This window comes from Physeter macrocephalus, chromosome 16 (assembly GCF_002837175.3).
Source record: "Physeter macrocephalus isolate SW-GA chromosome 16, ASM283717v5, whole genome shotgun sequence".
NCBI classification, from domain to species: Eukaryota; Metazoa; Chordata; class Mammalia; order Artiodactyla; family Physeteridae; genus Physeter; species Physeter macrocephalus.
The window spans coordinates 90,170,416-90,187,897 of record NC_041229.1 but is presented as its reverse complement, the minus strand read 5'-3'; the positions used below and the strand labels follow the sequence as shown (position 1 = coordinate 90,187,897).

At 33.3% G+C, this 17,482-nt stretch overlaps 1 long non-coding RNA gene across 2 annotated transcripts in view; it reads right to left on the bottom strand.

Moving 5' to 3' along the window:
* Positions 1-213: 213 nt before the first annotated feature.
* LOC129391381 (uncharacterized) overlaps positions 214-17,482 on the bottom strand; it is a 36,057-nt gene continuing 18,788 nt past the window's right edge. The window contains exons 2-5 of one of the 2 annotated variants that reach the window (XR_008615395.1): positions 10,939-11,023; positions 7,147-7,187; positions 2,960-3,097; positions 214-2,061 (exon numbers count right to left, since the gene is read on the bottom strand). This is a non-coding gene — a long non-coding RNA (uncharacterized lncRNA). Of the gene's footprint in view, positions 2,062-2,959; positions 3,098-5,852; positions 5,969-7,146; positions 7,188-10,938; positions 11,024-17,482 lie in introns of those variants that run through there. The other variant, XR_008615394.1, reaches the window with a different exon arrangement.

The following is a 17,482-nucleotide window of genomic DNA, read 5'->3' as shown; positions in this document are numbered from 1 at the left end:
ACCCCATGCATGCATATTTCTGCAGTCAGAATCTAAAGACAGAAATATAGCACCCTCTCCCTCATTGTGTTCTTTTAGAGATTCTCCCATCACTTTTCAGAAGCTGTAGTTGCCCCAAGTTCTAGCCTCTAAATCTTTTTAAAATTGGAATTTTATTTTAGTTTTTTTTTAATTGGAGTTTTAGCTTCCCCACACAGAGATAACATGGTCATTCCTCAAGTTAGAAGCTATAAAGGAAAAGCAAAAAAACAAAACAAACAAACACAACACCTTACTCTGTGCCACTGCCCTTTTTCAGTATCAAATTGGTTTGAGAGTCTGTCTTTATGTGTTAAGTGTTTGTATTTTGTGCAGTGTTTGTAATTGTTATTGATGGAGAACTTACTTGTTCATGATGAAAATAGAATTTCTTCCTTTTTCCTCTAGACAAGTTCCCATCTTCTTTAGAGGACTTTCTTAATCTCTGGAACACAGTGTCCCAGACCCATCTTGTACCTTCCCCATCCCAGCTTGGGAGGCAGACATTTAAAGAGCCCTAGACATTTTTATTGAATAATGGTATTTACAAACCAAAATCTTGGGGCTGGATATATTCATTGATATTGGAGTGTTATTGTACATGAGTATATGTACATAAGTATACATGCATGCTTATCTATTTTCATATCTGTTTATTTCTATTTTTAAAAAACACATGTTTTTGTATTGACACCACCATGCCACTGGATTCATTCTCCAAAAGTGAGAATGTTCCTTCTGCCTAACCTGCGTTCTTTGACTCGTACAAATAGAAGTGTTTGAGAAAAAGAGTGAAAGAGTAAGGATAAAAAGGAGAAAGAAAGGAAAATGGAAGGAAAAATGAGGCAGGAGTCCAGAAGCAGTAGAAGAAAGGAAGCAGTAAGCTTTTCAGGGAAATTGTATTAAACCATGATATAAATAATTATTACAAGCTAAATACTTGGTTACATCCCACAACGGTGATGACACACCACTTGATAATATGATGTGGAGCAAAAGTATCCTTATAAATATGGCTCAGAAGAGATTACTGGACTATTCTGTGTATCTGGTAAAGATGGTCACTGGAAGATAGAAAAGACTAAATTTCCACATTTTAAGTACTCCAATATGAGGTTTCATGATTTCAACTAAATGTTATAATCCAGATGGGCGGAAACTAGATTAGAATTTGCACAGAGCCACTGAGTTATCTGGTCTGTTTAATTTAATAGTCCATTCTGGACCCTACTTTCACCTCAGAAATTTAGAAATCTAAAAAATTACTGTTAGGGAAGTTAATAAAAGTAGTCTTGTTCAGGCTTCAGAGGCAATAAATAATAGGCCTTTGAACAGAGACCCTGAAAAGGGTTACATGCCAACCTGCTGACTAGCAGAAGCCATGAAAGTAGGTCTTGAGAACCAACAGATAAGGAAGGGAGCAAGTAAGTCTGGCAGGCCTTGAGAACCAGTAAAGGGAGTAAGTCACGAAGCTTCCTGGGCCCTGGGAATCTGGCCAGTTCCCGGAGATCAGCAGACATTCTGAGATTTATGATTAGAATTTCAAGCATTAAACATAATAGCCAGAGCTGCACATTTGCACATAAACTGATGATTATTAGCTTGCGGCTTGGCGATAAAAGCAGGATTCCTTTGGAGGACACTCTGAAGTCTCACCCATGGAGTGGATGCATGGCCCGGGGCCTTCCCAACTGGGACTCCAGATTGCTGTTCCAGAGACTTCCCAGCACTTTTTGGATCTGGGTGAAGTTCTCTCAAATTGGTGATGTATGCGCTTCTATCTCTTTATGTGTCGTTTGCTCTCCCAAACTGGTGATGCGAATTTTCCCAGGTTGATGATGTTGCTTGTTCTCTCAATTTGCTGATGAATGTTCTCTCAAAGTAGTAACACGTGTGGCGATGTAAGTTCTTCCAAATTGAAGATGTATGTACATATATATATTGCTTGTCCTTATACTGTAACCTACTACTAATATAATAAATTTCCTTTTTTCTTGTTTATTGAAGTGTGGAGTGGTTATTTTGCCAGTGAATCCTCTGAACCTGAAACCGAAAGTAAGTCTTTCAGCAGAACATAAATCTTTCGGCAAAACAATTACCTACAATGTAGGATAGATTTTTTTAAACAAATGCTTAGTTTGCTCTTGGTTTTTATAAATAAGCCTTTATTGTGTGTCTCAGAAGGGAATACAATTTCCATTCATTTTGTAACTATTTAAAGGCCTGTGAGGTTTATTTTAAAGTGAGAAAGAGTGAAAAGGAAAACAAAACAAAAAAACTCCACCCTATTTAAAGGTGCTATATATTTCCCCAGTAGAACCCAAACATAATTTTGATGGAAGGGATAGTTGTCTGATAAGGCAAAGTATCAATATTTGCTCTTGATCTGTACCCAATTGGAATATATTCTTTTCTAGGAAGACTTCTGCTGTCTCCCAGGTAGTTAAACAATCCCTTCTTTGTAATCCCCTAGTACTTGTAAAAACCTTTATTGCAATAGCTAATATGGACTGTTATGAGTGTTATGAGAATCTTTCAAAATGATTTAATGGTTAGACAGAATTTCTGATTAAGTTGAAATATTACTTCCTCCTGGTTGGTTTCACTTATTAAAAAGTCTTTAAAAGAAATATTCCTTAGAGGGTATTATTAAATTGTAACTTTAAGCAAATTGATTGTACATACTTAATTGTTTAGTTCCCTTAAGCATTGTATCTAGGGTAACAATATCAAAACCATTTTGACAATACATGTGATGATTTAACTTTCAGTCAGAAAGAAAAATATTGCCCAGTGAACTGAGAACAATATAAAAACACACACAGAAATAAAGGACTATCCATGTATGTGTGTGTAGCACACACAGACACACACATACACAGAGAAGCATGTACCTACACAAGTCCAACCAATGTATACACATTGGGCAACATTAGCATACCTGTGTTCTCAGACTTTTCTGCCATTTGTCTTCTAGGTTGGAACCACCTTTGTTCCACTGTGTTTCTTTGTCTACCTAATAACAGAGTTGATTCAGCTTCTGCTAGATTAGTCTTTACGTTTTGCTATATGGAGTCAGCTGCAGTGGACAAAGGATGTTTTAGGTGAGGTGAAATCAGTTTTATAAGGAGCGTTGTAAAGAGAGACAAAAACATTAGAGATAGTGTATAGGAGAAGCTTAATTGGCAAAAAAAAAAAAAAAAAAAAGAAGAAGAAAAAAGAAAACTTAAAAAAGGGTCATGTATGGACCATACATCTTTTTCACATCCTTGAAAAGTGAAACTTGAATTTAGAAAGTTTTTTGTTCTTTAACTACACTATCACTGTAATTCTGGCCCATACAGGGCTTCAGTTGTTTTCTTTGGTTTAATTTATGGCTTCTATTATGTTTATATACTTGTATTGATTAGTATGTTAATATATCAATACCTATATTTACAAATTCATATCTTCATACATTCACATATATGTGTATAATTATATATCATCACATGCTCTTTGTCATTATTTAAATGGCAGTTACTTTTCTTTTTTACTTTTTTTAGTATGTTTGGAACCAGGATGCATTTTTAAATCAATGGTGTCCTAGCACTGTGTTTTATTTGCAAAATTTTTCCTTAATTGTCCATAAAATATTATTTTATTATGCTATATAGATATCAACCTAGATTTAATTAATACATAGATTCTATTTTATGTGTAAATAGTTATTTTATTGAATTGATCAATTTAACAGTTTGACAAAATTATATCTTCCCAATTGCTTACTTGGCTTCTAAGGATTGGTTCAATAATGAAGTCAGGAAAGCATTAAAGAAAATGAAGTTGAATTTGAAAAAATACTTTTCATCACTATATAAAGTAAGCATTGACTATTAAGAGAAACATTTATCTTTCTGCAAAATTTCTGATGCCTGCCAGTTTTCCTGCTTTTTCAAAATGCTACAGTTTGAGATCAATAATACATTTCTTTGAGGTGAATTTTGATATTAATAATAATATTAATCGATAGTAAGTACTTTTTGAAAGCTGTTTATTTTTAAAAGAATTGTTCATCAATCCAAAAATATCAAGTGTTTTATGCTGATTTTTAAATGGCTTTGAAACATTAATATGTATGATTAATTTTTAAAATTCCCAGATCAGGAATGAACACACACATATGCACAAAGGCACACAATACCAAACATACACAGAAACATAATCACATACAATGTGATGGAAAACTCTTTTAATTTTAAAATTTACAACAAATGGAATTAATATTATTTCAAGTTTCTTCTAAATTAGTAAATTACTTTTTTCATCATCACTTAAACTGCAGCATTTTGCAAAAGATTAGTCCTTTAATTATATTGATTTTTTTTAATGGAATATTCTGGGGAAATAAGGGGTGGTGATGTGTCTAGGTAACTTTCTTAGTTTCAACAAATATTTTTGAGCACTTAAATATCCTAAGAACTGCGATAAGGCCCTATTAATTATACAAAGATGGTAGATAGATGGATAGATAGATCTCCTTTGGAGTCATGAACAATTTATCTTCCTTAATTCAGAATCATAAGCTAAAAACAAAAGATAGGACATGGAACGTTTTACTTCAAAATTTCTTATATTCCTTAGTACATATTATTTTGTTAATTTGTATTATTTTTTAAAAATCCTCCTTATGTAGATAGAGATTCATACTTTATTAGGTACAGATTTGACCATTTCCAGAATAACATGAGATCAATGATTTGGAATGCAAGAATAAATCTATAAAAGTCAACAATATTTTTAAACTACTTTTTATTATCTCTAAAGAACCCCTAAGACTTTTAAAGTTTTAAAAACTTTAAAAAAATAATTATTTTCCTTTGCAGACATTCACTCCCATTGTGTAAAATGTGCTCTGCCCAGTTACCCTAAGAGTGACTCAATATTGGATGCTGTGAGAAAGCCATAATGTATAAAAAATGGACTATATTAAATTTACTCGCTGACTATAAGAGGCTTTATAATTTCTCCTTCATATCATTGCATGACTTGACCAATTTTACACAGCTGGTTTGTGGGGACTCATGACAAAACTTGGTATAATGATTTCTCAATAATTTAAATAAGATTAAAACTGAGAACTTTTTTTTTCATTAAAATGCATTATTTTTAAAGTTAAAAGGAAAATTGTATCCTGGTGAAGAAATTTGCAATGGATATATTTGACAATATCCTGCCATCCTAAACACACATACACGCACACACACACACGCACACATCAGAAAAAAAAAAAAAAAAAGATAAGAGACAATAATGGGCAACAGTCTTAGACAGTCATTTACAAAGAGAATATCTAAATGACAAGCATATGAAAATGTACTCAATCTCATTTGTCATGAATAAAATACAAACTAACACCACAATGAATATAGTTCTCACTCACTAGAATCACTAAAGTACACTGACTGACTCCAAGTACTGTGGGATCTGGAACATCTGGAACTCCTAAGATTTTTTATTGGTATAATCAGCCTGGAAAATTGTTCTGAAGTACATACCAATGCTTCATTTGGGCATAACCATAACGCATGACCTTAAAAACCACTCCTTAAATATGCGAGTATATATTAATCAAAAGACATATACAAGAATCTTTATGACAGCATTATGTTGAATGATTCCCAGTAGGAAACAAGTTGTCCATGAGTATGGAATATATAAATAAGACGTGACGTATACATGAAGGCAAATATATACAGCTGTACACCTAAATAATGTATTCTACACCCAACAGCATGAACGAACCTCAAGAACATGTTAACAAAAGGAAGACAGACTCAAGTGGGTCAAGATGACATGAATCCATTTATGTAGTTTTCAATGTAAGTTAAACTGAGAATACACAAAACTCATAGGAAAGGTTTAAATTAATCAGTATATGACTATTCATCATTCACAAAGGAGGTTCTTCCTGTTTCAAAGCAAAATAATAGATACGGTTATGTTTTGGTATTAGAACTATCTTTTTCTCATAATTTCTATGTTGACCCTACATAACTTTGGTTGTGAAAAACATATATTATGAACAGGGATGTTTCCACAGGGTTCCTTTAAATAGCAGGAATACTTGCACAAATTGTTCAGGATTTAGTTATTTTACAAAGCAACACAGAACTGCATAAACGCTTATAAAAACATTTTACACTTTCATATTAGGCTACTTGAGAAAAAAAAATTAATAAAGGCCAGCTTATTATTATAGTATATCAGTTTCATGTTTAATTTCTTGATGAGCCCTTCAATGGTAAATAGATTACCCTTCAGTGGTAAATAGAGGCATGGATTAAGTGAATGTTTAAGAAAACCAGGCTTACATTTGGTCTACAGCTCCTTTCCAATGTGGACCATTTGACCCATGTTGTTATATTGCCACATTGTGTGAAACATCTTCCCTAATGTGATGTTTGTTCTCTCTTGTTCTCATTAATAAAAAAGGTTTATCCAATACATTAATCAGTGAACACGAACGATACCCACTGGCAATGAGAAACTGTTTGTGATTTTATAAGATGTGCTTCTTATTAATGGTGTTTTGCTGGTTAATGCAATTAGGCATGTGTAAAATTTTCAAAAAAGTGACTCATAAAGATTAATTTCTCAGATAGCAAATGCTCCTGTCTTTTTTTATAAATGAGGAGAGTCTAAGATTTATAGATGTTGGGTCTCCAAGTTCACAAACAAAAGATGGCAACAAAAGGAACAATCATCACTGACAGTGTCCTTGCTCTCAGATTTTCTGCAAGAGCAGGACTTGCTGCACCAAACAAAACAGAAATCAAAAAAGAAACTTCATCAAAATCCTGCCCAGCACATCAACCTATCCAGCATTTCTCAGTCAATAATTCTTAAAATTTCTACTAAGGTAACCCTAACAGCAGAGGAGAATGAACTTGTGTCACGGGAACCCCCAGGAACTATGGTCTGAAGCAAGCATTGCACAAATTTCCTTCAAAGACTCACGCTTTATCTTTCAAGTTAATGCAAATTATTCCTTGTGATATACAGCTACCTATGTTTGCTTTTAATAGAAGCATACTGTATAAAATTACTCACTAGGAAAGTTACCTCGATTATCCAATAGCCACATACCTGCTGAAAAACTGCAGTTATCAGAGAGTGAAAAACAGGCCCTGTAAAACAAAGAGATAACAATTAATAACGTGCCCTATTTTCTCTTAGGGCCAGAAAATTATGAGTATCTATTATGTGTCAGCATTTATTTCAGGCTACAAGCCTATGATAACAGGAAAAGTCAGAATGCATAAATTTGGGGGAATCTTGAGCAGCTCTCTTCACCTGTCTGAGCCTCAGTTTCTTCATATATAAAATAAGAATGACAACGTTAGATTTCATAAGGATCGCAGGTAACAAAATGCATGTTCATAGAAGTGTTTCTAGAAACCGTGAAAGCCTTATGTACATTTAAGACTCAGTCATTGTATTTATATATTTGTTAGGCTTTGGGTTTAGGTGCTAAGGATACAGTGGTGTGTCAAACATTTCTGCTCTCATAGTGTTTACATTCTAGTGAGAATAGAAATAACATGTTAATTATTATATATATTATATAGCCCTGTAAAAGCCCTGTCTGGCTAGATATTTAGACTTAAATGTAGAACCTGAAAACATAAAAATGCCTAGAAAAAATCATAGGAAAAATGTCAAAGCTTTTCGACATTGGTCTTGGCAATAATATTTTTGGATATGACACTGAAAGCACAAGCAACAAAAGCAAAAATAAACAAGTGGGACTATATCAAACTAAAAAACTCCTGTACAGCAAAGAAAACTATTAACAAAATGAAAAGACAACTTATGGATTGGAAGAAAATATTTGCAAATCACGTATCTGATAAGAAGTCCATACAACTCAATAGCAAAAAACCAAATAATCCAATTTAAATATGGCCAATCAACCTGAATAGACAATTTTCAAAAGAAGATATTCAAATAAATAACAGGTACATGAGAAGGTACTCAACATCACTAATCATCAGGGAAATGTAAACAAAAACCACAATGAGAACCTCATACCTGTTAGAATGGCTATTATAAAAAAAGACAAGAGAAAATAAGTGCTGGTGAGAATGTGGAAAAAAGGGAGCACTTGTACGCTGTTGGTAGGAATGTAAATTGGTACAGCCACTATGGAAAACATTATGAAGGTTCCTCAAAAAAATAAAAATAAATATTGAACTATTTTGTGATATAGCAATTCCACTTCTGGGTGTATCTCCAAAGGAAATGAAATCACTATCTGGAAGAGATATCTGTACTATTCTGTTCATTCCAGCATTATTTACGATAGTTGAGACATAGAAACAACCTACTGTCTGCTGATGGATAAATGGGTAAAGAAAATGTGGCATATGTATACAATGGGATATTATTCAACCATAAAAAGAAGGAAATCCTTCCATTTGTAACAACATGGATGAAACTTGTGTAATTATAATAAGTGAAATAAGCCAGAGAGAGACACAAATACTGTATGATCTCACTTATATGTGGAATCTAAAAACAAAACAAAACAAAACAAACAGACAAACTCATAGAAACAGAGAACAGTTTGGGAGTTACAAGAGGTGGGTTTCAGGTGGGAAATGGGTTAAACTGATTCAAAATTACAAACTTTCAGTTATAAGATAAATGAGTTCTGAGGATGTAATGTGCAACATGGTGACTTTAGTTAACAGTAGTGTATTGTATATTTGAAAGTTGCTAATTGAGTAGATCCTAAAGGTTCTCATCACAAGAAAAAAGGTTTTTGTAACTATGTGAAGTGATGGATGTTCACTATCAGTGTGGTAGTCATTTTGCAATATATATGTATGTCAAATTCTGTTGTTCACCTTAAACTTATACAATGATACCTGCCAATTATCTCAATAAAATCAGAAAGAAAAAAAATGATATACATAGTTAAGTAGGTTGAAACTAGATGCCAATTAACTGTTGGATAGAAAATTTGAACATCAGTTTTTTGTTATTTTAGAATGCAAAGGAAGGAAAAAAGCCAAGACCAGTTGACATAAAATTTTAGAATCTATGATTAATTAAAAATGAGAGCTGGAAAAAAGGGAAATGTATCATTGCTTGTAGAGTATTTTATCTCTTAGAAAGACAAATGCATAATTCTGACTGAAGATTTCTAAAAGACTGGTCTCAGCTGTCAGTTCAATTAAATTCATTTAGGGAAATACCAGCCTCAAACAAACTGCATTTTTCCATTATATTCTACTATATCATAACACATTTTTTCCTAAAGCTCTCTTCTCATTTTCCATTCCCATATCCTATCCAAACCAAAACACAAGATAAGTCTAAATCAAGTAGATTCAATCAATTTAATCTGAACAAAATGAAAAAAGAGCCATTTAATGAAATAAAATTTAACCCAGAGAATAACATTTTCTTAATATTAAAATATTTAAATAAAATAAATTTAGAATAGACTAAATGAATTAATTCAAGCCATTTAAAACAGAACAATTCTATAGAATATAATTTCAAAATAGGCAAAATATTATATATAATCCTTATAAAATCATTTTATAATGAGATAGAATGTGTCAATGTAATCCAAATTAATTAAAACACTTTAATATATGAAAAGCAAAGTGTCAAGAGTCAGTATGTTTAAACCATATTAGATACTTAATTTTTTAATTCAATTAAATAAAATTTTATCCAAATAACCCTAGTCCAGAAACATTTTTGTTTATTCAAGTAAGCTAAAATCAATTCAATTTGATCCTCCACAAAAGATTAAGCTTAGCTCAGATTCATTCTATTCACATACATTGAATTTAATTTAAACAATAATACTGTAGCTAGCAAAATTATCCTTCAAAAGTGAAGCAGAAATAAAAACTTTCTCAGATAAACCAGAACTAATACTAATAAAATTCATTGCCAGCAGACTTGCCCGGCAAGAAATGTTCTCAGAAAAAAATTGATGTTTTTAACCTGGCTAAGCAAAAAATACAACAACAAAAACAGGGGACACAAATTACCAAGAAGGGGGTCATCATTACAGACCCCATGAATATTAAAAGAATATACTAGGAATATTTAGAACAACTCTATGCCCACATATTTGGTAACTTAAATAAAATGGACCAATTCCATGAAAGACACAAACTATCAAAATCACACTAGGAGAAATAGATAACTTGGATAGCTCTATATCTATTAAATAAATTGAATCACTGACTAATAATCTTCCAAGAAAAAGCAACAGGTTCAGATAGTTTCACTTGTTCACTTGTGAATTCTACGAAACATTTAAGGAAGAATGATACCAATTCTCCATAATCTCCCCAGAAACTAGACTCAGAGAGAACACTCTTTAACTCATCCTCTGAGGCCAGTATTACCCTAACACCAAAACCAGATAAAGGTATTACAAGGAAGGAAAACTATAGACCAATGTCTCTTGTGAATATAAATGCAAAATTCCACAATAAAATAAAGGAATTATACACCACATCCAAGTGGTGTTGGTTCATAAAATGGATCCCATAAGTGAAGGGCAAGGAGAGACTGAAGAAAGAGGCAGACCAATTCAGATGGGTGATAGGTGACAGGTTTGACAAGCAAGGGAACTTACATATAAGGCTTGCCTTGGGCAGCCACAAGAGGAGTAGATCTCTATAACTGCCTGCCAGAATCTTAAAAGTTTTTATAGAGGCTTTAAACTGGGTTCAGTCATGTATACCATCTAGATGGTCTCAACAACATGTTGCTTTTTCAAGACTGTGTCCTTGAAAACAACTCTGGCTATGGGAACAGTGGGTGGAACGTAAATTCCAAGAACAGGGGAGAGGGCAAAGAGCCTCTGATTGCTCAGGTACAGCTCTAGTGTCAACTGCTGGTCACCTTTTCTTGATGACCTCCTCTTCCAGGTATCCAAGGTTGGTTCGTCCATCAAAAATAAAATGATAGAATTTTCCAGATCAGCAGGCTAAAAACAAAAAAATTCATATGATAATATAATTAATGTTGAAAAAGCATTTAACAAAATCCAAAACCCATTCATAGTTAAAAACCCTCAGCAAACATTAATAGAGAGGAACTTCCTCAAATTGATAAAGAGCATTTTTAGAAAGTTATAGCTAACATCATAATTACGAGAGACTGTATGCTTCCCCCCTGAAATTGGGAACAAGGCAAAGATGTCTTCACTCATCATTCCTTTTCAACATTGTAAGGAAGTCCTTGATAGTGCAATGAGGCAAGAATAAGAAATAAAAAGTATATAGATTAGAAAGAAAGAAAATCCTTTAAAAATTATTCATCATTGGCTGGTATAATTTAATTAAGCCCTCTCCAGATCACTCCACCTACTTGCAATTAAATTCCAATTCTGGTTATGTACAAGTAGTAGAGAAGTTTTGTTCTATCCAGAAAAATTCACTGTGGTTTAATTTAGAACAAAGTTTAGTCATAATTATAGGTGTGCAATGTGTTTGTGCTTATTAAAAATATGAGTAGCACTTTTAGTTTGGATTTGTTTGGGTCCTAGATCTTTATATATTTAACAATCTTACATAAAAGATTGTAAGATTTTAATTGAAGTGGCCCAGACCACTTTAATTCAATTAAAGTCCCTGTTAAATTTTCCATAACGTGGTAGATTTCAATTTAATTCAGTTAAAAATTCCTGCTAAATTTTCTGTAATGTGGTGGATTTACCCTGGGTGAAAATTAGAATCTCCTTGGAAGCTTTTCAAAATTCCCAATAACCTTGTCTCACCTCTAGTAATCCTGATTTAATTGTTTTAGGGTAGGCTCCTGCAAGGGTAATTTTAAAAAATTCTCCAGGTGACTTTGATGCAAAGCCAGTTTTGAGAACTACTAGTTTAGGAACGGTTAGTATTCATATTGCCAAAAGTTTCCTGGCATCTCTACCTATAAAATTGGCCATAGGCCTGTTTCATGGCAATTTCCTTCACCCTCCTGGGTTAGGATATGCCAGGTATATCAAGACGAAGTATCTAACAACATTTACAGAAACATTCTAGAATGGTAAGGAAGCCCAAGTGACTGGATGAACCTGCATATTAGAGTAGTATTTCTTGAAATTTAATGTATAATCGATCATCTGGGGATCTTGTTAAATTGCAACACAGATTCTGATTTATATGGTCTTGAGGAAGGGAATGAGTTTCTAAATTTTTAAGAAGCTTCTGTATAATGCTAATTATGACCCTACCAGTCCATGAACCATAATTTAAGTAAGAAGACAGAAGACTGTGCTTGCAGCTACAGGGGCTACAGTTGGGGAATCCTAGCCTTAAGTGCAAGGTGTCAGAATTCTAGCTCTGCAATCACTCTTTCTCTCCTCAACATGAAACAGGAATCGTACACATTCTCTAAGCATTCTATACTTAAGACCATGGCATATACTAACTTTACATGTTTTTCATACTTAAGAAAGAATATTGGTATATACATGAGAGGCTATATTGTGGTAAATTTAATGTTTTCTATTATAAGTCAAACCAGTTGCACATTTAGCCACTTAATGGATCATTAATTATAGGCTATTCAAAACAAAGCTGATGCAGTGTCTTCATTGTAAACAAACACCTTAACATCATGCTGATGCATTTGAAGCTTAAGTTTTGGGTCACCCATTGAGAAACGGTCACCTTGTGCTTAAATTTTGCAACTGGTAACTTTCATCTTACAATCTTGGCAGTAACCTAATTTTGGAAGAACTGGAATAGTAGACCAGGAAACATGGTGATGGAGTAAGTGTTATAGTTGGGTGAGACATGAGGATGAGGGAAAAACTAGGTGACTACATAGAAACAATTAATCTAGTTTCTCAATTAATATACAGGTAAATATAAGAATCAGCAGAGAATTTGAACTTATGTAAATTATGTTGTCATGTATTCAGGGTTCCTTCTAGCTACTTACCAGGATTTTTTTCTTTTTTTTAAATTCAAGTACCTTGACCAAGTTAATTTACAGTTATGAGAACTGGATAGTTTGTGGGCAGGGATCCCAGCAGGTCATAACCACCAGGGTTTGTAACTAGATCCATATAAAAAGTAAAACTTTTCCAAGAAAATTTACTTTTCAAAATTTGAAAGTTTACTTTTCAACATTTATTTATCAAGTTGTTCCTGGACTTGATAGTCCTATCTAAAATTTGCTGAAAGTTATACTGCTTTCCTCAGATCATTTCAATAACAAGGTAATATTCTGAAGTTATTTCTTAATTCAGATGGAGACATTTTATTAAACTGAGTGTATAAACATGCACAAGAACATCTTAGTGGTATTCACACAACTTCTCCACAAATGCACCCATGTAGGCAAATACACTCTGGCACACAGACTTGTAGCTAATAATGTGTATTGTATTTTCAGATACTTAGTTGTTTTAGTCAATCCAGATACTTTTCTCCTATCCAACCAAACATTTTCAAAGCTCATTAACATGTCACTGTATAATTGTAAATTCACTCAGCACAGCATTTTCTTGTTGATTGCAGGGTGGAGAGTAGTTCACTTCGGTGCCTTTGTCTCTCATCTGGAGCAAAGAGCCTAACTGCTGTAACCACTTATGAGAAGAACTTGGCACACTGAAGGCCCCAGATGGAGGTCATTCCAATATGTTTCCAGAGGCAGCATCTGTTTCCTCCATTGGCTTCTGGGCTGGCTCCTCTAAAGACTTCTTGAGCTGCTCTAGTGTTAACATTTAGAATAGCTGTGGATTTCCTTTTTGGATTAAGTTCAAATAACCTATATTTATATCTGTGTTTTATTGATGAAAAACGTATGCATTCCTGAAAAATTGAGCAATAGTTGATGAATAAGTATAACAGTATATAATATGATCAGATTAACAGCCAGGGCGTTAAAATCACCATTCTTCTTCAACCCCCAAAAACAGTCAAATGACATGCTCTACTGAACTGTAGACTCTCAATGATGTTTTTTATCTTATAATTGTTGAATTGTGAAACATTAAAATTGGAACTCTGATTTTGTGAAAAGGACTTTGCAGGATGTCTGCACTTACACTTGTTGATCCATTGGAATGAATTAGTGATTTCTAAAAAGTTGATTTGATGGGTGTGGTAACTTCTGCAGTTAGACTTCAAAATTTCTCTCTTGGCATGAAAGAAAAAGCTTTAGTTGAAAACAAAACTATTTTACTCTTAAATGTCAAGATCAGGCACAATTAAAAGCATAAAGCAAAGGTTTCTTTAAATAATGAACCCTCAGTAGAGAAGGTTTATGACACCATGAACAAAGTATGTATCTTCAGAGATGTGTAAGATTCTGTAACTCCAAATATCCATGCTTAGCTAAATGCACACCACAAAACTGACTATAAACAAACTTATTTCTGGACTATCAATCTAAATCTTATTGTTTGCTCCTACCCTGGTCATTTAAGCATAAAGTGGGCATGATCAAAAGCCAAAATGAAACATTCTACAAAAAATTTCAGGGTGACTGCAGTTTTATTTCAATGGCATTTTTTAAATTACTCATTCTCTAGAATTGCTTTGATTATAATTATCTTCCTATTGCTTAGTTCTGTTATTTAGGGTTCATGAATTGACAGCCCAATCTACACAATGACCCGTATTTTCATTGAAACCCTAGTCTCTTCCAAGTGCAGAGTTGGGTTTCTGCATCTTCACAACTCTCGGCTTCTCAAGATCAAACCCAGACACTCATTCACACATTCTTACTAACTCCTAGGCCCTTTTAAAATTAAAATCCCTGATTCAGTGCAATGGATTTATATTCACTACTCACATATTCCATTACTCTTTATTATGAAGGACAAACTTACGACCCTTTTTATTAGTCTTAAACACAACATACATAAGAACACTTGTATTATGAAATCAACTTTAACTCAATACTGCAATTCATCACATAGTGATCATTATTAATAATGAAACAATAAAGAATAAGGAAAGATTACTTCTAGAGAATGATTCATGTGTTTAAAAAACTGAATACCTAGAATAGTATTGCCTTAAAATAAAATAAATTATTAAAACCGTCAAGAAGGCATGCAATTTGAATTGTGCCTTGAATAATGGGTAAAGGAGGTTAATGTTAATTTAGCCCTTAGCTCTACTCCATCATGTAAAACACATAACAAGCATGCAAGGTATTTACTACTAGTTTAGTTTTCTAAATGAGAACCAAGATTCAGAAACATTAAATAAAGTACCAAAGAAAACACAGGTAGTGAATAATGCAATTGGATTGTAATATAAATTGGTTCCTAACCATTTTTTTCTCCATTCTATCACATAGAATACTTATGACAAAAAGTTGATCCTTCTGGAGAAACATAGAATTGTACATTATGTAACGGGTCTATGTTTATCTAGACTGGTTCCTTTATGCTACTAAGAGCAAACTATAGAATTTCCCAAAGACATGCCCAAAGTATTGTTGGAATTAGGACTAAACTTAGGTGTTTTGAAACTTAGTATGGTTCCTTTTCCTCTCAACACCCTGTAGAATGATGTGGGCAAAACTATAGATGAGGACATATTTAGGAAAAATAAATATATGCTTAGAGCATTCACAACTCTTCTAGCTACTGAACACTAGGAATTTGTGTCCTTTACATGGCTCTACAAATTAAAGGACAGATATCAGTAGCATGAGATAAAGGAGAGAAAGTTTTGCTGCTGGATATGTATTGTCTCATCAGAAAAAAAGCCTGAGAAGTACTTCCTTTATTCAGGTGATCAGAGTAACAGTTGGAGTAGAGAAATCATGAAGAAGAGATTGAAATCTTGAAATACAGCAGGAAGAAAACAGATGAGCCATGGTTATCTTGAAGAATTGCTGAAAGAAGTCTTCTAGAAGAATATCTATTTGAGGGCTATTTAATCAGGATATTAATTATTGCTTATTGAGTGGTGACTTGTTCCTTGTACTGTCCCATAGAAAATGCAAGGGGATAGAAGTTATAGTCTCAGTACCAGAAAGGATCTTAGGACTGAGCTGGAGAAATATACTGTTAATATATCTATCTACACACAGGATATATGTTTGGAAGAAGATAACCATCTTGCTCAGAATTTTTAGTGCTAATGTTATAAAATTGAAATATTTTCAGTAAGGGCAATACCTATTAAATTTATAACATCATATAATATAATTTCAATGTTTTTTTTGTTTCTGAAGCAGGCATATAAACTAACACATTTGCTAGCTCTGGTACTCTGATTTCAAGTTGGGAATAATTTTCAATTCAACAAATATTTTTCAGTTTGGATCTAAATAGATTTGATTCTTAAGATCAGCAACGACTGTAAAGGAATGGGTGAGGTCTAGAATGCAGGTTTTTCTTCCCTTCCCTACCTGCTGAAAGGATACCACACTATGTAGTCTACTCTTTGTTCACTTTAATCAGAACCTTTTTATTTATTAGGTGGGAGCTAAGGATTGGCAAGTTCTTTGCTTATTTTATTTTTAGGCAACTCTGTTAGAGAGATAGTGGTGAGGTGTCCAGTCTTTACAGAATGGTAACTTTATCCTACTTCCTGTCAAGGAGATTTATGTCATCTTTCTAATCTGATATTTTTAACGAAGCATATTTTTTGGAACATGAGTCTGAGGTCACTTTTAGAACTAGCCAGCAGTCTCTTCCTTCTTACCTGACTATTGGCTCCCAGATTAATTATGAGTATTAACAAAATGAGAAAGCCTTCATAGTATGAGACCCAGGGTGCCAAGAGATGGATCTGATTTTTTTATTAGGAAAAAGATTATTCTGCGAATTCTAACTTAATTATAAATATGTGAGGAATATGTAAGTGTAATCAAACAAAATCATGCAATATTTTCAAAATTAATGTTTAAATATCTGTTCCTTTTTTTTCTTTTTTTAAATTTAATTTTATTTTTTATACAGCAAGTTCTTATTAGTTATCCATTTTATACATATTAGTGTATATATGTCAATCCCAAACTCCCAATTCATCCCACCACCACCACTTTCCCCCATTGGTGTCCAGACGTTTGTTCTCTATATCTGTGTCTCTATTTCTGCCCTGCAAACCGGTTCATCTGTACCATTATTCTAGGTTCCACATATATGCATTAGTATACGATATTTGTTTTTTTCCTTCTGACTTACTTCAGTCTGTATGACAGTCTCTAGATCCATCCATGTCTCTACAAATGACCCAATTTCATTCCTTTTTATGGCTGAGTAATATTCCACCATATATGTGTACCACATCTTCTTTATCCATTCGTCTGTTGTTGGGCATTTAGGTTGCTTCCATGACCTGGCTATTGGAAATAGTGCTGCAATGAACATTGGGGTGCATGTGTCTTTTCGAATTATGGTTTTCTCTGAGTATATGCCCAGTAGTGGGATTGCTGGGTCATATGGTAGTTCTATTTTTAGTTTTTT